Source organism: Apus apus, chromosome 3 (genome assembly GCF_020740795.1).
Source record: "Apus apus isolate bApuApu2 chromosome 3, bApuApu2.pri.cur, whole genome shotgun sequence".
Classification (NCBI taxonomy): Eukaryota; Metazoa; Chordata; class Aves; order Apodiformes; family Apodidae; genus Apus; species Apus apus.
In genome coordinates this window covers 70,909,859-70,935,196 of record NC_067284.1, presented here as the reverse complement: position 1 = coordinate 70,935,196, position 25,338 = coordinate 70,909,859, and the positions used below count along the sequence as shown (strand labels likewise).

Genomic DNA, 25,338 nt, shown 5'->3' with positions numbered 1-25,338 from the left:
TGAGTTTGGAGCATCTGCAGGCTCAGGAAAATTTCAGTAGCATCTATCTGACATCAGTTTTTATGTCCTTCTTCATGACTATGGGATAAGTCTCTATAAAAAGAAGAATAGCTCTTCTTGTGCAGTTATATGGCAATTAAAAAAAGCAATTATTTGGAGGTTGATGGTAATGGCATTTAAGTGCATTTTCTACTTACCTGCTTACAGCTGCCTTGTAAAATGAGTGGTAGGCATTATAGTACATAGAAACCTTGTTGAAAATAGTATTACATCTGAAAATCAAATGACTTCTCAGAAGCCTACTCTTAGTACTACATTTTTACTCTAATAATTTTTGTGTCTTGAATTCTCACTGTCTGTTGGTTCAGAAGTAGGTGTGGTTGTTGTAACCTCATCCTGTCATTGCATTTTTTACAAGTATATTAAATATTATGTACATATTTATGCATGGGTGTTGTCAATAGATACTATGCACCATTAAAATTGAGAATACAGTTAAATGACTTGATAGATCAGGAAGGCATATAACATCTTGCAATGCTGATTTAAGTACCAGCCAGAAGAAGGGGCAGTGCTGATAAACAGTCTGAATGGTTAGGTTTAATTCTTTGTTAGGATAAAACAGAAGCACTGGATTCTGAATAATTTAATATTTAATGCATTCACTATGATGCTCCTCACTATTTCAGGCTTTTGAGCAAGCTTATATATACTACTAGCTGAATACAAGCTCACTCCATTGTTAGGAAATAATGTACTTAATATTTGAAGAAAGACCCATTCTTTATATTGGAACATTTTTTTCTTTCCCACCTGTGGTAGTACATGTTCTGTACTTCCACACTCAGCTCAGAATAATCTTTGCAACTGTTGTTATACAAACAAAGATATCTACTGTCATAGATTAGTCCTGACCTGACTTCATCATAGCACAGCTCCTGTCTTCAGATTAAATTCTTGCAGAGGCAGCTTAGGAGTTTGACTGAAGGAACCTGTTGTTTGCAACCCAGCCATGAAGAGCAGCATTTCATACTGACTAGCAAGAAGAGATTTATTCTGGACTTAGGAGATGTTACTTGTATGCATATTTTTGAAAATGGAAGGGAAATAAGTAGCCTTCTACCCCCTTCCCCCTGAAGCAAGGAAATTTGACAGCTGTGAATGGAACAGGCTGAAGCCATTTTGGAGATGGATGTTTAAGTTGTACAGCATGGATAGGATTCTTTAATAAGTATTCTCTCTCTCTTTTTTTTTTTTTTTTTTTTTCATTACATGAGGTTTTGCTTTTCTTGGATCACACAGATTCTTGTAAAAATGTAACAAGCTACTATTCTGAATATGCCAAATAAGAAACAGATGGATCTCTTTAAAGAATAGTCTATCAGTAATATTAATGGGATCTCATATTTAGGAACCAGGCACCTCCCTTTCCTCATGCCAGCCTTCTTGGACTGAAAAAAGAGGCTCTTCTAGCAATGACTTGCACATGGCAAAGGAGAAAAAGGAGGTTTTGGTAGCTACAAAATAAAGCACAGTATTTTTTCTCTTTTCACAGTGTATTTTAATGTGCTTGGCTATTGTGCACAAAGTTTACTGTGATGGACTGATTTAAACACAAGGCTTGACCCTGTTATCAATGCCTCTTTCACACCAGAATTCAACTGGTGTAACTCCATTGCCTCTGTGGAGTTAAGTGTGATCTGACTTAAGTGTGATCCTCCTGGATTACCATCGTGTAGAGCTATATTCATGTGACTAAGCAAGAGCCTTCTGAATGAAGAAAATTACAGTTGGTAGAGCATGTAACAGGATGTACATAATACTCCTTAGACAGCAATGCATTGTAGATTAGAGCTTTACTTCAGGTTTTGCATTATCTTTTTGCTTTAGCTGAAGTGGCCCTGTACCCTCCTGTTCTCTTGCCTTGTGACACCTTTCTCAATAAAGCATGCTTAGCTGTATGAGTGACCAAGTACCACGTGAATGGCCATCCTCTACTTCTTCATGAACAACAGCTTGGTATCACAAATAACATACATTTCTGTGCTATATACTAACAAAACTTGCCTTACCTGATATGCTGAAACTAAACCAGAATAACAGCTTCAGAAATGGCTGGAGTATGCCCTTTTGAGCTTTTTGGACTTGATGAGTGTACTTGGTGTGTCAAACCTTGGATTGCCTGTGAGACAGGCAAGTGGTTGAAGGCAAGTGCAAGACAGATTCTAGCATTCTTGAAGCCACCCCAACTGCTCCCAAGGATGTTATGGACAAAGCATGTGAGTTGCAAAAAAGATGAAGTTCAGAAAAATCAAATAATAAAGCTGAGATACTCCTTTACTTCTGTGATTTTCTTTTACTTGGGATATTTCCAAAGTTGGGTAGATGGGATGTACAGTACTTGTTTGTTGATGAAATGATAATTTAACCTTGATAAAGCAGATGCATACTGTTAATAAAAGAAACAAAGCTCACATTTAAAAGGGATATATAATACAGTAAACATCCCTTTGTACTGGCCTAGTTATTTTTATAAACTTGTGTGAGGCTGAGGTATTTGCCTTCCGAAGTAGAATTTTTGCAAGAGTCTGCAAGTCTTGTAATACCTTTTCCAGTATCTGTTGAGTGAGCCAAAGGTCTGTGGTCAAGTGGGCATCTCAGTTACAACACTGTTATTGAGCATCTAATACATTAGGCTTTAAGGCCTACAGATCTTTCTCTTCTTGAGCAAAACTGTTGAACATTTAATTTTCAACTTCATCCTAGTTCCAAGGAAAACACCAGAAAATCAATCCATGATGATGTCCATGAGTCTTGGGTGTCCATGATGTTTTGGTTTTAACTATTCAAAGTGATCAGGAATATATATATTTTTTTCATTTTATTTTAGAACAATCCAAAAACACAGGGAAAGAATATACATTTTCAAATTTTAACCCTATTTCCCTTGCAGTGCATTGGAAATTGCCTGAGTGTTTTGTATTTGGGGTTTTCTTCCTGTGACACCAAGTGTTAACTTGCATTTAGAAATCTTCCTGGAAGCATTCAAAATAGTTTGTCTTTACAGCAGATGAAGATTGCTTAAAGAACTGAGCCCCTGCCTGGAGGGGGTGCTTGAAGTTTCAGAATATATATAGTTTATTTTTGTCTTGAATTAGAACAGAGAGTAAAAAGTGCTTGCAGAAATCAAAAAATTTGAAATGTTTCTTTTTGATACTATCAGTTCAAATATAAGAAAACAAAAATCCTCTACTTTCAGAGAAGAAATGCTACATATTTGATGATGACAATATTAACGACCTTTGAAAATGCATTATAAACCCAAGACAATGTCAACATGGGTATTAGTGGTGGATAAGTTTGTTTAAATAGCATTTAAAGCAGCTTATTCATGACACACAATCTTCTGGATGTTTAGAAATGTCTTATTATATTATTATGCTTAGAGCTTACAGTTATTATACTTAGGGCTGACCTGTTGCTCATTTAGCTGGAACTGAGAAGTTGTCCTTGCAGTCTATCTTATTTACTTGGAAGGAAGAAAGACTGGCAAAAAGTAGCATTGCTGATAACTTTGCTTCCAGTGAGGAGGCACCGATAATGTCTGGGTAACCATTCAAAGCATTAGGCCTTCTCCATCAGAATGATGTTACGTACCAACATGTTCCACTGTCAACTGTAGCCAAAAGAATCCTAGTTTAGTTTCTCTGAACAATGTTGGTAGACTGTGTTGGATTTTTTGTTGTTTTGTTTTTGGTTGGGTTTTGTTTGTTTGTTTGTTTGCTTGTGTGTGTGTGTGCAAAAGCACAATGCTGGCCACACTTCTTCATAGGGTAGTCATTAGTTGTTTGATTAGCATTGTTCTGAAATATGCTTTTCCAGCCAAAGCCTAACAACCTTCCCCTCAGTCCCCCTCTGTGAAAACTATGCTAAAACTCTGTAAGAAACAATGAAGTTTTACAATAATGTAGTGAGCGCACTTCTGTTCTTCAGTTGTGCCTGTACAATAAGGGGAAATCTGCAAAGGGATTAATATCCTCATCCCCCACTAGATTCAAGAAGCACCAGAGTTTATTTAGTCTTTAATATCTCTTTCTAAGAACTTTCCATTCTGAATTATCAAGATGGCCTTACCAAAATGCTCTCTTCCAGCAATGAGGAAGTGTATTATATTGTAAACAAAAGACACTATGCTGTGCTGATTTGCAGAAGTCCAGGTTTTTCCATGGCTCTGAGAAAACTGATGTATATAAGGAACTAGGTATGTTTTGATGGGAATTTTTGGTATTAAAAACAAGACATAGGTCCAGCTCTCAAACTGAAGAGGCTTGGTGCTGCAGCAAGAGCTTGGTACTGAGACATGTCTGAATCTGAGCTTCAGTAGTGTGTGGTGGAAGATGTGTTCCTTTGCTTTATGAGTTTGGGGTTGATTAGTGTGAGTGATTGCCTCTGTGGCCCAATTTTCTGTTTCCAAGGTCAGCACAAGAGGAAAACCAGGAATAGACAGGACTAATGCCTTCTACAGATTATGTAGTATATTAGTATTGAGACTTCCCTGCTTTTTCAGTCTGTGTTACAGAGGTACTAACCATCATCAACAGCAGAGGACCCAAGAATTACAGAATACTCCTTACCATTTCTTTAACACTTGGGCATCTCTCCAGATCTGCAGAATACAAAGCTTTCTACAAATGGTGGATAAAAACATAGGTATGAATCTATTATACTCTGAATTTTTAATCATATCAGGTGAAGATTAAGGGGGAAAATATAAAGAAAATGTATCCAGTAAAGTTTGATTCTGTGCTTCAAGGCTGAGAATACTGAAAGATGTGCATGACAACCTACTCTGTATGTGCTAAAGCAGTAAGCTCTGTGCTCGTGGCATTGAGCATGCAATTTTCACTCAGCTACAGAAGGTAGCAATTCCTGACTTCTCTCTATGGACAAGACTTGATATCATGAGGTTAAGGGTTGCAGCCTATTGAGAAGTATGGGAAGCTGTAAAAGGTAGTTGCCCAAGCTATCTGCGAAACAGTGATACGTGAAGGGCAGAGGTGGCCTATATGGTTTACCCTATCTGTTCCACGGGAACTGAAATTATGCATGTCTCCATTCTTTCTGTTGTAGACCTGGTGAGGTTTTCTATTAACAGGGGAGGGTTTTTTTTCTCCATCAATCTGTGAGCCATTTCAAAACAGTTCTGCTCTTTCTCTTTCCTTCAGTGATGGCAGGTAGGGTAGAATGAGTGCTGTATGAGCTTCAGTAACTTGTTCATAGCTATGGAAAGTTGTATAGAGGGGACTATGCCACTGTGGGTGTGGCACTTAGAGCGATGGTCTAGCTGATGTGGTGGTCTTAGGTCATAGGTTGGACTAGATGATCTTAGAGCTCTTTTCCAGCCTCAATAATTTTGTGATTCTGTGGTTAGCTAAAATTGTCAGTGACCATGATATACATGACATCTTGTTTAAGATTGAAAAGGTATATCTTCTTCATGAAGTTAAAGAGGCTTATTTCTGCTGAAATTCTGCACAGATGGAAAATGATGGCTGCCTTCCCTGTTGCTGAGAAATGCTTGCAAACACTGATAACTGATCTTGCAGTACTCACTTCAGTGCCAGTATCTTACTCATGTGTCCTGTGTTGGCAGTCACAGACAATTATTTTAGCTGGAAAGCTAGGGCAGCACGCATGAGGTGTCTGGTTTTGTGGTTAGAACCTGGGTTTGGGCTTGTTGCAGTATTAGTAATCTTTTGAATCTGCTAAACTGAAAACTTAACCAGCTAGGATCTGGAAGTGAAAGACAATGTGCCATCAAGGTTTCACTGTGGTGCTGCATGAAGCAGGTAAAACAGGGAGCTTTCAACATGTAGTTCGGTTGGTTATAGGGTGTGTGTGGGGAAAGTCACAACTATTTATGGAGCATCACTAAGCTTGAGGAGTTTCCCTGATTTAAAAAACATTAAATAAGAGTGATATATATATTCACAATCCTGTAAATATGTTTTCTTTCTTGTTTCTGCCTGGATAGATTGCCCTGACCCATCTAGATTGTAATGTATGCTTTTGTCTGCCTTTGTCTCTGAGTTGCACTTGATCTTTCTAGAAGTACACAGGACCTAGATATCAGGACCTGTGGTCCTCCATGCCCTGGACATCTATCATATTCCTGCCTGAAAACTTTGTCTGTCCTTGGATATCTGCCATGCCAGCCTGCTTCCTGCATGTGCCCATAAATTGAGAGATCTGTGTGACCCATGCTCCTGGATTACACACGACTAAGCTCCAAATCCTTTAAGGCATAGCATTGTTTTGGCTTGTGCTCCTGCATGTAACCTTTGGTGCCTGTGATTTGGTCTGATAGAGGCCTGGGATCCTGATGGTCTACATGGCATATACTGCACCTAAGTGACCAAGTTAGACATGCTACTCTGATCCAAATCCTTGATCCACAAGAAAAGGAGATTCTCTTGGGACCACTCTTGTAGTGAGGAAGTTCACACCTTGTACGTTGCAGCTTATAGTGGTCACAGAGATGAAGGCATAAATGTGGCCATAAGAAGGGTCCTGTACCTGGGCCAGGGCAACCAGAGATATGAATACATGCTGGGGCAAGACATGCTAGAGAGCAGCCCTGTGGAAAAAGACCTGGGGATACTAGTGGATCAAAAAGGCTTGAAAGAGTCCAGCGCAGAGCCACAAAGGTGATGGAGTGGAACATCTCCCTTTTGAGGAAAGGCTGAGGGAGCTGGGTCTCTTTAGCTTGGAGAAAAGGAGACTGAGGGGTGACCTCATCAATGTTTACAAATACGTAAAGGGTGAGTGTCAAGAAGATGGAGTTAAGCTTTTTTCAGTGATGACCAGTGACAGGACAAGGAGTAATGGATACAAATTGGAGCATAAGAGGTTTAAGGTGAATATCAGAAAAAAATTTTTTACTGTGAGAGTGACAGAGCACTGGAACAGGCTGCCCAGAGAGGTTGTGGAATCTCCTTCTCTGGAGACATTCAAAACCCGCCTGGACGCCTTCCTGTGTGATGTACTCTGGGTGACCCTGCTCTGGTGGGGGGGTTGGACTAGATGATCTTTCGAGGTCCCTTCCAACCCCTATGATTCTATGATTCTATGAAAAGCTGGACATCAGCCACTGATGTGCAATTGCAGCCCAGAAGGCCAACTGCATCCTAGACTGCATCAAAAGAAGTGCCACCAGCAGACTGAGAGGTGATTCAGCCCCCTACTCTGCCCTGGTGAGACCTCACCTGGAGTACTGCATCCAGCTCTGGTGCCCCCAATGTGGATAGATGTGGACTTGTTGGAGCATGTCCAGAGGAGGGCAACAAAAATGATCACAGGGCTGGAGCACCTCTCCGATGAAGACAGGCTAAGAGACAGGGGTTATTCAGCCTGAAGAAGAAAAGACTCTGGGAGGACCTTATAGCAGCCTTCAAATACCTGAAAGAGGCCTATAAGAAGGCTGGGGAAGACCTGTTCACAAGGGCATGTGACGATAGGACAAGGGGTAATGGTTTCGAGCTAGAGAAGTGTAGACTTAGGTTGGACATTAGGAAAAAGTTCTTTAACATGAAGGTGGTGGATCACTGGAAGAGGTTACCTAGAGAGATGGTGGAGACCCCATCCGTGGAGACATACAAAGTCAGACTTGATGGGTTTCTGAGCAATCTGTTCTAGTGTGAGATATCCCTGCGTATTGTAATGATGTTGGACTAGATGACCTTTAGAGGTCCCTTCCAAGCCAAGGCATGATACTATGATTCTATGATTCTTTCTCTGCAAGGAATAGTAGGAAAGGGGCCTTGAATTCACTTAAAAAGGAAGCAGAACATCCAGAGGCATAATTTCAAAATCTTTCATGTTTGGAGAAGGAGAAGGAAAACCTCCAGCTGGGTGCAAAGGAAATTCATGGCACAGTGAAGTACACAGATGATCACAGTTTTTTCCAGAAGAAATGGGTGTTCTGACTTAATCTTAGATTTAGACTGAGTTCAGTCTGAGCGGCCAGAGCCAATCTTTGCTCTGTTATGGATCAGTGACCATTTTTAGGTGTTTTTACTTAGGTTTCTGTAATTTTCTGAATCAGACAGTATGAAGTTATCTGTTTATGAACACTTTTCTCACACAAATCTTTTCAGCAGCACATGAGCTTGTCAATCTGGGCAGAGATAACTGTTGTGATGTCAAAAAGGCACAGCTTTACTAGGCTCTGTCAAAATGGGAAGGGATTTTTTTCCAGCTAATTAGTACTGAAGAAAAAAAGCAAAGACCATGTCTTTCTGAAACACAGCACACCATGTACTTCTTATAAGGATAATACGTGTGCCGAGTGTCACATTTCAAACTTCAGCTATTTTTGCTCTTGTATTATTCAAAACCAAGTATGGTTAGAATTTCATTACAATGGGAAAAGTGTGTGTGTGTAAGTTTGTTTCCCACTATTCCATAGCACAAAAGCTGTTGGGTATTTGCTCCCATTTTAGCAAGATGTACTGGTATTGTGTTTTGTTTTGGTTTTTTACCCTAAAGTATTTTAAAAATCAGCTTCAAAAGTGGATAAATGTGAAACCAAAAGGCTGAGGAAGAAAATATTTTTCAACTTTAACTAGTTTAACTAGCTATTACTGTGACAATTGGCTGAATTATTTAGCTAAGGATCTCAAAGTACATAAAATTAAAGATACAATTAGTGTATGTATTTCTGAGGGTTCAACTGAGATCAAGCTGTTATGTGATGTAGTATGTTACTTCTGTAAGTAGCTTTGTGGCTTCTGTGTTTTGCTGCAGGAATCTTTTTGTGGCTGGATATGAGGTGTTTTAGGACTCTCCTATGTTATTCCAACCACATCATGTAGGGTGAAAGGGTTAGTGTACATGTCTAATTTGACAAGATAGATGAAGTGAAGGAGCCAGTCTTTATTGTTGAGATAGGGAAATGGGGTGAAGGAGACATATGCCAAAGATCAGGTAGATTAAATTTAAGAACTGAGGCCGTGTCTTACAATTCCCTTAATGATAAGAGAAAGCATTTCTTTTTGGTTATGGCAAACACAGGTAGTGTGGTGTACTGAAGTAATATCTGGTAAGGTCTTTTGGAATTCCCCTCTCTTCTCCCCTGCCTGTTCACAGCAGAATGTATTTTCACTAACAATGATTCTGCAGTGCTTTTGTACTATATGTCCAGGAAGCTGAATGACTGTCTGGGGACCTTTTAACTAGATCTATAAAAAGTCTGTGTCAATAAAATCCTGTCAGATCTATCCTTCAGTACTGTGATTACAGAAGAGGAAAAAGAAAGGCATTGCTCAATGTGACTGCAATATTCCAGTGTGTAATCTTGTCCCATGTGGCCATGTTTCCTCAGATAAGAAAAATTGCTGCTCTGGTGTCAGTGTGGATGGGGTCACTGAATGGGAACAGGACCGTTTTCATTTTTTTCACAATGGACAGTTGTTTTGTGTGTTTTCCTGACTGGATAAACTATGTCCATGGTTACTGAGCAAAGTTTATTTCTGTAGGAAATAGGTAACCATGTTTGTGCAGTGGGGGTATCAGAACACAGAGGATTTGAAAGGAAGGGTGCAGAGGTCATCAGCAGAGGGGATATGATGAGGAAATGCAATGAGATATATCATGTGGATTCTGGCATATACTTCATGGGATGCTTCCTTTCAAGCACTGGTGAGCAAGAGAGGCTGATAGAAGCTCTTTGATAACACAGCAGAAGGGTAAAGTCATTTCAGGGCCAGCTCTTCACCTTCTATAAAATAGTGCAGCTGATTTATGCCCACAGAGGATTTGGCTTGAAGCTTTAATTGCTTTTTTGGCTAAGTTCTCCTTTGCTTATGTGTGCTCAGACTATCCAAAGAGTGTGAAATGTTATATTTCACCTAAACCTGTTGCTCCTGCCACACTATTTGTTCATTATGTTCTCTTGAAGAATTGCTGCAGAATAACTTTATTTCGTAGCTCAAATAAAACATGTGTCCAGAACTACAGATGGCTTTGTGAATGGCAACAGTGTTTCTAGATTGTCCTTCCTTGTTAAGTGACCCGTGGAATGCTGACAGGCTGTAACTGTAGCATTAATCTTACCAGATAATTTATGTTATTGCTACACTATTTGTAACTTGTGTTTCCACATTCATCTTTAGGTTTCCAGGTATAAGGTGTGCTGTGACCTTGTGGAACATTGGTACCCAGAGCACCAATTAAACTGAGTACAGCTCATGTAGGCATGAGTGCAAAGCTGAGTGCAGTAGAGAGTGAGAAGTATTGCTCAGAGTAGACTCAAGATCCTGCCCAAAAACCAGAACAGAAATTCAGGCACTTGGTTTCTGCTGAGTGCTATGCTGTTATCCTACTTAAGTTTAGGACCTGAGGCTCTTCCAAATTAACATCTACTTCAATTGAATTTACTCTTGAATACTGTGTAGCTCTTACAAGGAGAAAGTGATGGTAGCTTCACAAAGGATTTACAGTATAAAATAACAACAAATAGTGGACAGCAAGAGAGACATATTTAAATAACTTTTGCAAGTGTTCTGGTTTGGTGGGTTTTTTTGATAGCGGGGAGAGGGCCACAGGAGTGGCTCCGGTAAGAGGCTGAGAAGCTCCCCCTACTTCCAAAACCCAACCAAAAATCCATTAGAGGGACAATAAATGCGCCTCAGCGATTAACATACGAAAGAACAGCTATAACACCTGAGTAGAGAGGTACTTGGGAGAAGAAGAGCTGTGTTGGAAGAGAAGAGCGGTGCTGGTGGTTGGTGAGGAAGAAGGGGAAGAAGGTACCCAAGCAGAAGTTTCCTTGCAACCCATGGTGAGATGGCAGCTGTCCCCCTGCACTCATGGAGGAACGTGGTGGAACATTCCCTGAAGGTAGCAGGAGGGGTGAACTTGGCCAGTGGACTTGGATTTTGTGACCAGTGGATTTGCTGCCTGTGGACTCTGATTATGCATCTTTGGAAGACCCTGGCACCAGGGGAGTTTATTCCTGAAGCAGCCCATGACTCTGTGGGAAGCCCAGGCCGGAGCAGCTCCAGACCTCATGGGAAGGACTCATGAAGGAGAAGTTTGTGGAGGACTCTGTCCCATGGGAAGCAGGGCAGGACTGTAAGGAATTCTTCTTCCTGAGGAGGAAGGAGCAGCAGGAACCACCAGCCTGTGAACTGACTCTAAACCCCATCCCCTGTCCTCCTGTGCTGCTGGGGGTAAGGAGGGAAAGAAACCGGGAACGAAGGGATTTGGGCCCGGGAAGAAGGGAGGAGTGGGGGTAACGTGTTTAAGCCATGCTCTTTGTGTCGTCTGTGTCCTGTGTGTGTTTGATTAATGTGAAATTAAATTATTATTTTTTCCCCAGGTTGAGTCTGTTTTGCCCGGGACCTTAATCGGTGAAGAACCCTCCTTGCCCTTTGTCTTGACCCAGGAGCTTTGTCCTCCTCATTCCAGAGTGTGTGTATGTGTGCTGGGGGAGTTGAGTGAGCGGCCATGTGGCTGCTCCTTTGTTGTCTGTTGTTCCAAACCACAACAGCAAGTAAGAATCAAATACATGAAGATGGAATGATTTACATAGAATCATGCTAAAAAATGTGAAATGTGGAGTTAAACTGAAATTTCAGGACAGGACCTTAAGGTCATGATGCAGACTACTTTTGTTTCACTGTTGCTTTGTACTTATGTACAAAAGGTATTGATATTTTGTTTATACTTGAATCATAGTCAAATACTCATGGTAGAAAAAATGGCTGTGGCAAATTCAGGTGTGACTGTATCCCTGGCTGTTTGTTACTATATTTCTGAGCGAGGTGGTGGAATGAGATGCAAGAAAGTACCTCATCTGCCTCAGTGCAGAAACCATTTGTGTCTGGTTTAGCAGGGAGCTGGTTACCTACAAGTATGGAGGGTAACCTATGGATGATGTTCTGGTGGAGAAAGTAAAAAAAAACATTCATTGAGACCATTTCCATTATAATATATACTATCATCTTGTACAATAGCCTAGAAAAAATTGTACTCATTAGAAGACTCATCATTACATTCCTCATATCCTCCAAAGGATGTCAAAATTTTTAGATCTTTGAAGTCTCACTAGAGGTGGTTAGAAAGGAGTGAAATTGAGCATTGCACTGCACTCATAGTAAAAGATAATTTTTGCATGGGTAACATACCTGTCTAAACTGTAGCAGATTTTTCATGTTACCTTTTCTCTCATCAGCTGTGTATTCTTGGTACTGGGAAGCTGAATGCAATCTAATACTCAACAGTTTGTGTGGCACAATCAATCTGCTGCTCTTACAGCCATAATAATGCCTTCTAGTCACAGCATGTTTTGATGCAGCACAAGAAGGACAGTTGTCCTCACAAGCATGCCTGAGGTGCTGCTGTGGCCTGAATGAAAGAAAGTGAAATAAGGTATTAGAGTAACTTTTTGGTTCATCTGAGAGAACCGGACAGATTGGAGCTTCCATTTCAGTGGTAAGTATTTTGTTTGATTGACACTCTGAGGGGCAAAGTCAGCTGAAGCTGAAAGCATTGGTGTAGCAGCTGGAAGTTCACATAATATAATTTTTGGGATTAATACTCAAGAATAACCCTTTTTTTGGTGCCTGCAAAATTCAAAGAGGAAAACATTTTTATATTCTGAGAAACACTATATTATATTGCAGAACTGAAGTTGCAGAAACTACAAGAGGAGAATAAATAGCGTATTTTTTCCAAGATCTCTATTAGGAATACTCTGAGTTAAATCCATGCTAGAAATTGAAGTATGCTTTTTGGTTTGAATCTTTAAATGATCTAATGCACATGGCTCAGTTTTTATTCACTATGTACAGGACAAGGTATATAATCAAGTAATGAGTGAGAGGATAAGATTTTGAAATCTTTGGCTTGTTTTTTTGGCATTTAACTGGAAGAACAATAGGATAGGAATCACCTTCAGATGGTATTTCAAAAAAGAATAGGGTTATATCATGCTGTCAACTCTGCCAGCTTTATTTACCTAACTGTTCAGCTGATATCACTGATATCTCAACAGGGCTATTCACTTGGGAAAGGAGGGGTTAGGCAAGCAATTATTGGCAGAAGTAACTTAAATTTAACTTGTTTGTCCCTACGTAATGAAATATATTCCTCTTTAAAAAAAAAGGTCCATCTTCTGACTCATTTTCTCATTCTCAATGGTATTGTACTCTAACTCTAGTAAGGTACTTAGCAGTGAAACACAAACAAAAGTAAATAATGAATTAATCTCATAGTTTAGCTGTCTAAAAGTTGCACCTATCTGAAGTGGTTGCTTTGGCTACTTCTAAAATGGAGGCAAAGTAATAGGTTCTCAGTCAAAGCTGTTCATCCCGTTGTAGGAATACCTAGGTGAATAAACTAAGGTTTGTTCACCCTTTAGTTAGTGAAGGCTACATTAGATGAGCTCCACTACAGACATGATAGAATTTAATCTTCTGTTTGCAAGACTGGTCGTATTTTTATATATTGACCTTTGTAGGTGGAGCTGAAGTAAATTAAGATGGCATTCTAGTATTCAAAAATAGCCTGTGAATCATTACAGTACATTATGTATTCTGAGAAACCTACATTCTCCCAGCCATTAAAAATAATATGATTTTTATTGTCTAAACTAGCAATCATTTGTTACAATTTTTATAGTATGCAGCAGACTTGTTCCTGCTCAACAGCTTTCTGAGCAGTTATTTACTGTGCCGCAAAGTGGGATGCAAGCCAGCAACATGAACAACATAAAATAACAATAGTGGATATTAATCTATCAGGTGCACACCTTCAGCTCAAATATTTAATGTATGTACTGCTTTTGGTCCTGCAGTGCACAAAGAACCTTTTGTCCAGACAGCCAATAGAAGTAATGGAGAATCACTTCATATTTTCTGCAGAAGGTACTGAGATTAGCCAGAGCAGAAAAATACCAAAATGTCAGTCCTGATTATGCAAACATTAATTCAGAACAAAGATTTTTCTTTTATAGCAGTATTTTTTTTTAACAATTACACTGTTTCTGAGAAATAAGAGATACAGTCTTAAACAGACTTCTGCACCAATTTCCACAGTCTCTTGGCCATGTATTCAAGGTGAATCTGTCAGCTGGGAATTACTGAGCCCAGCAAAGACAAAGTGATTTTAAGCATGATAGAGCTATGCAACCAGAAGTGCAGCCGCAGAATTAATACACCTGATGTTCTATGATCTGTTCTATGATCTGAAAGGATTAATTATAAAATGGGTTAGAAAGGGTTAGTTATAAAAGTCTTACAGTGCTGACTGTGATGAATATGCTGCTCCAGTGATACTTGTGCTGAGGGAAGTGTTTTTTTCACCAGATCTCTCTTCTCAGTGAACCTTGCTCACAGTCAAGTGGCTGAGAGTAACAAAGCACTTGCTTTTCATGAAATATACCAGTTTTATAAAGTTCCTTTTTTAACATCTCTCCAGCCAACTTTGTGCTTGGAACACGACAAAGTCCCCTCTTCAGTAGGCCCCCCATGTCTGACAGATGAGGCTACCCCAGGGTTCTTCAGCGCTGCATTACTTATGTTCAATTTATTTGCAGAACTTCAGTCCCCTGTTTTATAATGTCAGTAGGTCCAGCTTTCAGCAGACTGTTGGTTCTTTAGATGTCTTAAATGGAACAATGCATTATTCATACACCATAATATGAATTCATGGCCATTTCCGCAAAGGAAATTACTTTTACCTACTTCTAAGACTTCTCCCATTGAAGAAAATTAAATGAAGCACTCAGGGATGTTTTTAATTGCTTACAACTCAGTTGAGAAACTTCTAAGAATGAGTTTCTTTTTGTAATGTAACTTTAGAGCTCATTCATGGAATGTAATTATGCTGTATGATGGACTGAGAAGGGTAAGTGGAGAGCTAAATAAGATGGAGATGACAAAATAATGGTAATAAAAATAATAGTGCTTGGGTTATGTGATACTTCCTCACAGTGCCCATCACCACACTGTCACTGTCTTTGAATATGAATGTAGCCTTATGGCTTCTTCCTGTAGCATATATTTAGTAGATGGTATGCTTTGTCTCTCTTCTGGACTTTATTGTGCAAATGACTTGGCTGCATGTTTTGGAGCTCTTTGGAGAGGTCACAGTGAGAAGGCATTTTGTCCTCTCTGTGAAGTGACTGCAGACCTGGGTCCTTGGTGTCAGTGTGCTACCCCTCTCATCTATGAGAGGAGTTATTTTCGGTTATGGAGACTAGCCATGGTCCTGCTCTTTCCCTGCTTGGGGGCTTAGTTGGAGTCTGAGGTGAAGCCTCCAAAGAGCTGTAAAGGCTGCTGAGTGCAGACCCATCTGTCTAACACCATGGTGACCCAGATAAGGCACTGAAGTTGTTTACCACTAATGAAACCTCCATGACTTTTTCAATAGCAGTGTTAGAAAAGGCTTTTATAGATTCTTTAACACAAAGCAAACACATTTTATCAGTCACATGAATGAATGTGTTTGACTGTCTAAATTGCTGTATGGTGCTAGGGCTGTTCCTGTTAATCTGTAACTAGGAGGCTGGCTGGAGAAGAATCACTTTGCCACCTCAGTTAAGTGTTCACTGGGGCCTGCAGAGGAGGGGAACAGCCCACACATTCGTAGTAACTAATGGAGGTGGCTGAGGTATAGTTTCAAAGAGAGAGCAGGAGTACTTCTGAACATGAGATGTAGGGAGGAAAGGCTTATTACTGAACATTTTCTTTTCTGAGTGAAAACTTTCTCTGTAACTTAAGAAACCAGACTGCATGTGCTTTCCAGACTCCCTGGTTTTGTCTAGTGAGACAGATCCAGCCTTTCCCACTCTTCTGTTTCTCTTTTCCCACCCTATTCCAGATGTGCAGGCCTGCATGAACCAGCAGGATTCCAATTATAATGATACTTTCCCATTCACTATTCATCCAGTTTTTTCTTGATGTGAAAATGAAATGTGACCCAAAATAACCCAGCTGGGGGACGACGACAACTCTATCATTACGTACATGCAATTTATTTTTCCAGAGTGTTTCTTTTTTTCTTTTTTTCTTCCAAGTTCTAAAACAGAACAAAAACCCCTCAAACAAGAAGAACAAGAAAATGGATGTATACAGAAGACTCTTACTCAAACCAATGGCATCTGAGGACAGGAATTCTCTCCTAGATGGAACAAATGAGCAAGACTCTGATACATAATGATTACTAATTAATAAAAACAATATCAAGACCCATAGTGATGAGACTTAGAAAAATTACTTCTGCAAACAATACCAGCATTCTTGCTAGGAGGATACAGATGAATAATAAGAAATATAGAGAGCAAAATCTCTGACACTAATTCCTGGAACAAATTTTTGTTCAATATCAGCTTTTCTGGGATTACTGAAATATGAAATAGTATATAATAACTGAAAACTAAATGTTATAGTATGTACACCGCTTTTAATGCTGACTTGGGGATTGTAATGCTGTTCTATTTTTCTTTTCCAGGTAAGTTGTGAGAGCAAAAAGAACGTGCTGCATTTTGTTGTGCAGTTGTACATCAGAATTGGGATGTGTGGCATTTTACAAGCTAAACAAACAATATCCAGAGGCAAGCTCAAGTGTAAATCAGGAGTGTAAGATTCTCTCAGCTCCTCCCCACTTTCCAAAAAAAAAAAAGAAAAAAGAAAAAAAAAAAAAAAAGAAGAGCAGTTTTTAAGGAGTGAGCCATTGTATTTTGAGTCTGGAAGGAGGCTGAAACAGGGTATGAGGACTTAAAAAGAAAGGCTAGAAAGGTTTGGGAGAAGATGCAGCCAGCGATCATGTATCTCCAGAAAAAATGGAATTGATAATTTAGAAAGCACAGCTGGGTTTCTTTGGCTTTCCTTTGCTTTTATCTGAAAAATGTCTCAACAGTGCTTTCCTACAACAGCATTTTGAGTTTTGTTCAAGACAAAATATTTATAAAACTTGTTATAAGAGAGTCAGTAAATAAGTTGATTTGATTTTTGTTGCTAAACAATCCAAAGTTAGAGGAGTTTTGTTAACTGAGTTACAAACTGTGACAATGAAATTCATCAGGATAAAGAAGAATGTGCTGAACTATTATGAAGGAAATGTTTTAAAAATGAGCTGTTTCCAGTGACTTTGGCTTTCAGGTGTGGCAAACACCTGTCCCCTGCCAGATCTAATTGCTAGTATCAAGGTCAATGCAAAAGTTTCAGGAGAACCAGAGGAGAAAGTTGTGTCCTGATGTAAAGCCCAATGGATCCAGCCAGTCTCTGAAAACAAGGTGCTCCAGGCAAAGTTCTCAACCTGATTACCCCATTTCTGCACCACAGGAGATCCTGCCCCTTAAACAACAAGATTAAAGCTCTGATCAACAAAATGGTCACATATCCAGTAAGTTAAAAATGTAACAGTTTTAGATACTTTAGTCACATTCCTCTTTCCATCCCCATAGCTTCTTCCCCATAGTTTTTAATGATTGCAACTAGCCTTACTAAGGAATAGTTAGTACCTCTGAAACATGGAGTCCCTAATTACTGTATCCTTCCAGGAACATGCAGGGTGTAACTGTGCAACAGTGGTGGAAGGTGAGGATGCTTTTTCCTTTTTCTTCACCCTTGACATTTACTTAGTCACATACATACTACTTTCAAATCCTATTTCTCATACATTTGGAATAAAAGACACTATAAACTTATGATAGGGGAAAATCATGTAGTTGGCTGCCTATCTATAGACCCGTTAACAAGTTACTAGACATTGTAACAGAAGTGGCATGTTTTGTAATAATTTTGAATACAGGACTGTAGGTTCCAAATAACTTAATATTTTTAAAGCTTTATTGTATAATTAACATTATTTTTCTCTAGAATATTTTCTTTGTAAAACACTAGTGTATAGCTGGAATTTTCTTATGCTTCTCTGCTTGGCTAGTATCATTGCTTGAATTAATGGTAATCTGTGCCTTTAGCAGTTAAATGACCAGATTTTTGCAGAAGACCATGCTCTGAGCACAAGAGAGACATACCAAATCATAGACATTCTCATGGGCATCCATAAATCATTTAAGTAGATTTGTTTGAAATTTAGCTCTTTACCATTAACACAAAAAACTGGACTCAGAAGTGGATATTTATGTGAAAATTCTTGCTTAAACCAAAGGAAATATTCTAGCACAGGGCTAATCTATTAAACCCCCCCCAGTTATTCAAGGAATTGCATAGCAAAATATGCCTCATGAATTCAGAGCAGCCAGAAGAGCTGCCTGTTGCTAGTACTTCTCAATGGAACCTGATATTTTTATTTATTTATTTATTTGATTAGGAAATTAATATAAAGCTGAGACATAGGTGAGAACAGAAAATTACAAAGGAAGTCTATTGCATCCTTGGGACTGGAGCCTCCGTCTCCTGATACATATTCTTTTCCTGTGCTGGCAACTACCAGCCAAGGAGTTCCTTTCACAGTGATGCTGAGCTATCATTGGAATGAAAATAAGATACGTTCTTTTTCATTCATCCCACTGAAAACTTTCTTTCAAAATTAAATAGTGGAACTTCTGGGATGGTTTCAAACTGGTGAAATTCCACTGAGGTCACAAGTTTTTGATGGCTGACAGCTGGTGGGATAGGATAAGAATCAGGCTCAGAAATTTTGCTTTAGAAGCCTGGTTAAAAAAAATAAGTCACTTTAAAAAAGGCTGAGCACTGGCCTGTGCACTTGATAAGATTTTAAACAATTAGGCAACCAGCAATGGCTTCTGATCCCATGGAAATGGCTGTAGAAAAAGAAGGCCTTCCTCCAGTGAAAAGTGATTCGTTTAAAGCATTCTGTCCCATATTTGTGAGTTTGATGGCGGTTTCCATGGGGATGGGAGTAGAGGATTGCTGCAAATGGCACAGATGGAGGTTAAAAGATGTAAATTATATTTCAACAGCACCTGAAAATGTATTCATTTTGGAGGACGAGAAGGAAAAGGCAACAAAATGTTTTTCCCATTTTTCCATCTGTAATTCATCTCTGATAAGCGATGCAACTAGTCAGAATAAAATCATATGATCTTTCTGTCCTCTCATTCATAGTTCTGCAATGTAGTAATACTTACTGCATTGAGAACATGATGACCAGGGGTGTCAAGTATGTTCAAAAGTAGATATTATTATGCTTATTTTATAAATCGCACAACCAAGTCAGAAAAAAGGCTAAGTGGCCAAAAGACCAGAGATCAGGAATATTGCGGGAAAATCACTCTCTGTTTGTTTCTGAGGCCCTGCCTATGTGACTGTACAACTCAAATAATGATTTTTTTTTCAGGATTCCAACCTCAGGGCACTGGTGGGACCAAGAGGTCCCAGTGTCCCTGCCTGGCCCATGAGGCTCCCCTCGCTCTGCCAGGAGCCCAGAGCCCTGTGTCAGCACCCCAGGCTGCCAGCACCTGCCCCCCAGAAATGCTGCAGCAGGGCTGGGCTTCAGGTCCCCATGGCCCTGCCCTGCGCAGCCCTGGCCCAGCTCCAGGCCCACCTTCAGGACCATGACTGGCCTCAGCCTGTCCTCTTCCCCAGGGAGCTGCCTGATGCGTGAGGCTGGAGCTGCCCTAGTGCCCCCAAGCTGCTCACTCCTGGCTGGGGCAGTGGATTGTGTCCTGGCTGCCAGACCCTGCCGGGGGCATCCTCCTGGAGAGCTGCCAGTCCAGGCACCACACGGAGCCCCAGCAGGGGCTGATGGCCCTGGACTGGGCTGAGGTGGAGTCCTGGGCCACGGGCAGGGTGGGGGAGGCCCCCATCTCTGCTGGGGAGAGGCAGGGCTGCAGGTGACCTCAGAGCCTGGCTCCCCACTGCCAACCAGTAACTAGCACAAGAGTGTTCTCAGGAATTTATTTTTAAAGCTTTTCATCTCTGGCAGTCCGAAATGGAAAGGGAAATTTTGCAGCTTCTGCAAATGACCTCAAATTGAGTGCTGCACCATTGTGGCTTTCTAACATCTCACCTGTCTGTGATGCGGAGAAATTATGGCACTCGAATCCGGTGCTCTGTCTGTTTCAGCTGGTGGTTGGGCCTGAAACCTGAAGGGTTTGAATTACTCATGCTTTGATAATTTCTGCACTCAGCCAAACAGATACCTAAAGTGGTATTTTGGAAAGGAAGAGGGGGGGATTTGGGAGGTGAGGAAATGTGTACCACTCTCACAGATCCAAGCTGAGAAAAAGTCTTTTTGTCACCCTTCTTTGTTTTTCTCGTTGGTAACATTGAGGACATAGTTTGTGACTGTGAACTGGGAAGTATCTGCATGGAGATTAAAATCTCTTCAAGAGATTCATGACATGAAAAAAAATTGCTATGTGGATTGCTCATGGAAAATCTAATTTTAAACAGTATTACTTAGCTGTGATTTGTTGGAGAGCTGCACAGCATCATTCCTCTAGTCTGATGTGATGAATATTGAGGTGGTTCTATGTATTCCATACCAGCTCATAATTTCCTATGAAGGACATAGGATGCACTGAAGAACAGATATACTGGACTTTGTTTAATGTTGTCTCAGTACTGCATTGTGCAAACACAATGTTTTTTTGCCTATAAATATTTGTGACAAATATATAATTCAAGTATTATTAGTTCTAGTTTCTTTAAAATATATATATATTTGTTAATCATAATACATTTCAGTTTATCTTTGATCTTTTACATTGTACTGTGGAATTCTTTACAGTTAGCGCTGAAATTAATTTTAATTTCAAACTGACTTCTAACCTTATCAACATTTAGTGCTTCTCTGTGGTCTGCCTAAATTTATTTAAATAAGGAAAATATTCTTTCCACTGTCATGTTTGGGTAGGAAAAGGCATCAATCCTTTCACAAGTGACAAGAAAATGGGGGAAGAATGTTTTAAAGGTAAATGCCACATAATTACTTGCATGATTCTTGACATTTGTATATATTGTGATTTGTATATATTAATTTTTAAACCTCCATCTGTAGTTTTGTGACTTCGTGAAGAGTCAGATTTGCTAGAGAGAATTACTGAATCAGACTGCGGAAGTCTCACTTGCTAAAGTTCAAATCTGAATTTTAAGATTTCAGATTTGTTTTTTTGCTAAATATTTAAATAATAGAAGACCTTTTTAATGAAAACATTGCTGTAAAATTTTAAGCTTTGTTTGGCAATAAACAGCACAAAAACTATAAAAATGCCTTATCTCACAAAGAAATCCAGGAATTTCAGAAAATATGTGAAGATAATCAGTGGCTGAAGTGCAGAGACTGTATTAGAGGGATAAAACAGGGAAATCAGCTCTGTTTGGAAGAGCTACAGCAAGGAAATAATGCCATTGGTATTTCAGTGGCCAAGAATGTCTAGAAATCAAACGAAGGAAGGGGGTGACCCATCTCTTCTTGAAGAACTAGCCTTCATTTCTTTAATTCTCTGTAAGTGTGAAGACAAGAAAACATGTGAGTTCAGATTACATTATAAAATGTATTGTACCTTTTTTTTGGGTAGGTTTTAAAAACCCCTGAAACTCTCCATCACCTCCTGCTCTGTTCATGTAGAACTTAAAAACTGCAATTGTGCATCCTTTCTTAATAGTCAGAAGTAAATTCTGTGAGCTGAAAAATATTCTAATATTCTTTCAATAACTCTGGGAATGTGCTTTAATGGTTCTACAGGCTCATGGTAAAATGCCCATTATAGGTACATAATTCTGACAAATTTTGTAACGTGCTGTTCAAGGTTGAAGAACGGCTTACTGATAATGCATCTTTGTGGCTATTTAACAGAAAGCAAGTATTTATGCACATTTTCAGTTAATTTGTATGCTGAGTGGAACTGCTGATGGTAACGCCACTACCTGGTTTGACAGTGGTGCTGCATTATCACAGTTGAAATAAGTGGAATCTTAGTTTATGCTGTATTTAAAAAAAATTTTAGCTATGTCCACTGTTGACAGAAAAATATAAATTGAAAATTAAATAGGAACCTTTGAAATACATATTAATAAACAACTTTGAAAACTACACTGAGATTGTTGTGACTGTAACCCAGTCACAACAGAAAGTTAAGCTCTGTTATACTAAGATTTTAGTTATATCCGTCACTGAAAGAAGAGCTAATACAAGGCTCAGGATAGTAAACTTTCTTCTAGAAGAATATATAATTCAATATCTTGTGAAACTTGGAGAATTTTATTACTTAATTTGCTGTTGCAGTCCAGTGGTTTGTATGAATGATGGAAGACTAAACTCTCATATATTTTTTTTTTTTTGTACGAACATTAACAATATTTTTTGTTCCTCTGAGAGCCTATACTGATTTTTTTTCTTTCTTTCTTCTCATATCTGTACCTGAGAGTTCACTGCTATGAACAACTGAGAAACTCCTGCATAAACTGCAGCCTTGTGGCCAATGTTTGTCTTTATTGAGCTATGTGAAATGATCTTTCAACTTGCTCTGGAAAGAACATATTGTCTTCTTAGGGACTGGATGTAGGTGAGATGTAATCATTAGAGACACTAGCATGTCTACAATCTGTGAAGGGAATGCAATAAACTGAAAATTCCCAGCTAGAGCCAACCTATGGTCCTGATCACTTTGCTCTGTATTTTCAGTGTGTTGGTCCAGTAGACTCTAGACACCATGCAGGATTTTTCCTAGAGAAAGTATGCAGGATAAATCTTCAAATACTAAATGATTAAGCATACAGGAAAATCCTGGCTAACCTAATTTTAAGACAGACTGGAGCTATTCTAGGAATTTATTTCACACTTCTTTTCCTGTGCATTTCAGTGGCATTTCTAAAATAAGTTCATAAATTAATTTAGAATATTTGGATTTTAAGGTACTGCAAATGTGTAAACTTGTTTTAGATAAGTAGTACATTTGGATGAATTTCAGACAACAAGACTTTGAAAGGGGGGGAAATGAATAATTTCCACAAGTTTTCTTTATCTTTATATGCTATTTCTGTATCTATATGTACAAAACCAGAAATCTGGCTTAACATTTAGATTTAAAGAGTAAAATGTGAATGATGAAGCTAGATAATTTGGTTTAATTTCAGATATGTAAGTTACTGTATCAATGCAAATAATTCATTTTAAAAGTGTTTTTTAAAATTTTTTTGGTTTTAGTGTTTGTTAATAAGTTCTTGCAGAGAAATTCTCTACTGAAAACAAGGCTACTTAATATTTATATTTTTATTGTCATCTTTAAGACAAAGAAAGATGAGAAATTAATAAAATAAGGCATTCTGTTGAGGGATAGAGAGTCATTCTGTCTGATTTTGTTTCAGGCACTTTCTGACTTTCAAAAACTCAGCTGACTTCATTTTTGCACTGTAACTCTGTTTCTTGTTCCCTGGTCTTCAGTGTATGTTTATTTTTTTTCCAACTAAAAACATTTTTTTCTGTAATTCATATATTTACATGCAAGACAGACTCCATAGGCAGGTCTCCATAGTGGAAACTGCTTGCAGATCTCCAATTATCTTCTGAATGTAAAGATTTTATTTATGAACAGCAAGTTAATCTTCAGTATCCTTATAATTAAAATAAGTTGCAAGTTCCAATGTTTAGAAATGTAGAAAGTAAATAATTTATATATTATATGTGTACATATATATATGTATGTATGTAGTCTGCATATATATTAAATTCCTCTTCCCAAAATATCAGAAGCATCTGAGGTTCCGAAACTTGCTTATTAAGAGTGATAAGAAGCACAATGAAAAACTTCATTAGTGACTTTACGTGATGTATCCTAGCACTTGGTACAACCCATCACTTCTGGAAACAATGTATGAATAGCTGAGTGTGACTCTTGGTGCAGCAAACTGTGTGTACAGAGATTTCTAATATAGAGGTAGTTATTCAGAGTCAGTTACTGGCAGTCAAATCAATATAGATCTTAAAAATGTCTGAATCTATTTTTGATGTTGAAAAGTAAGAGCAGTTACTGAGACTCTAAAAACTCTGTGATACGATTTTGAGAAATTGCGTGACTGTTTATCCATGCCTTACTAGTCTGTGATAGAAATTGATGTGACTGTTTTTTGCATCTCTATATTTAATATATATGCCCATATACACAACACATTTTTCTGGTCTAAAAAAGAAAGGTCTGTAGTGGAATGTGCTATCTGTTGCCATGTCCAAAGCTGGCAGCACATTTCGAGCAGCTGATATTTGCCTTCACATGCAGGACATTCCTTCTATGCTGTACAATACAAAAAAGATATAAAAGGCAGAGCAACGTATAGCTGCTTTTCACTCCTGATGATTTTCTCATCTTAAACACTGGTTGTGTGCTATGTACTCTTCTGTCAGATCAGACTGACATATGGGATAGAGTAAAAGTCGGGAGAAAGGTTATTCTACAAGCTGTGAAACAGTTCTGCTGTGGCTGGGAGGAAAAAAAAAAAGTGTTAGCATATTTAGAGGAAGCTTTCATCCTAGGGAAATGCCCCAGTGTTATTTCAGTATAGTATAAGTTAATTTCCCTTACATCTGTTTCAATATTTTTTTGTGTCATGCATATTGATTATAAAATGTCTTTGTTGCACTTGCAGTTTTCAGCCTCTCATATCCACCATAGTCCCTCTGCTCTGCCCACAAAACCAGAGTCCAGTGTAGTGAATTCACTTGGTCACAGTGACTTCCCATGCTGCCAGATGTCATCTGAAATAAAATATTTGGCTGTGAGTGGTCTTTTTAATGAGAGAGGCTCACATCCTTCAGAGAGAATAAACTGAACCTCCCAGTCTCCCCATGGAGAATATACAGTTATTGACTTAAGTCTGGAAGATTTCATTTGGTTAAACCATTATAGTTGAGAGAAGTCAAAGAACTGGGCTGACATTTAAAACAAGACCCAAAACAAAACAAAATAGCAAAACAAACAAAAAAAAATTAAAAAGGGTTTTAAGTTTGAGAAAAACCAAGCAGTTTACCATAAATGTTGTGTTCCATTCTGGGCCTCATATTAACAGGAGGTATTGTCACCCTCAAAGGAACCCTTACAGGTACAACCCAGGTATGACAATTATTATGATGGGGGAAAAAGAGAACGACCAGCTGAGACACAATGTAGCAGCTCAAAAGACGTTTTAAAGGCTAAAAATTCCAAGCAGATAGATGCCAGGAATGGAATCTAAAATAGATATGTATTTCCTCACAAAAAGATGTTGAAGGGCTGTGTAACAAAACTATGTAATACAAAAATTGCACTGTAAGATCCCACCAGAACAAGACTCCAGGCTTGCAGTCACAAGGGACATTTTCATGCAGCATTGCCCCAAATTCAAATGTCAGTTTTGGTTCCACTGCCAT

At 38.9% G+C, this 25,338-nt stretch overlaps 1 protein-coding gene across 2 annotated transcripts in view; it reads left to right on the top strand.

The window, feature by feature from the left end:
- The window catches only part of LOC127382340 (uncharacterized), a 242,122-nt gene that overhangs the window by 109,159 nt on the left and 107,625 nt on the right, over positions 1-25,338 (top strand). Inside the window, exon 12 of one of the 2 annotated variants that reach the window (XM_051613813.1) lies at positions 10,173-11,379. The exons of the other annotated variant lie outside the window; for it this stretch is intronic. The gene's annotated coding sequence lies outside the window, so the exon portion shown is untranslated. Of the gene's footprint in view, positions 1-10,172; positions 11,380-25,338 lie in introns of those variants that run through there. 2 annotated transcript variants of the gene reach the window in all.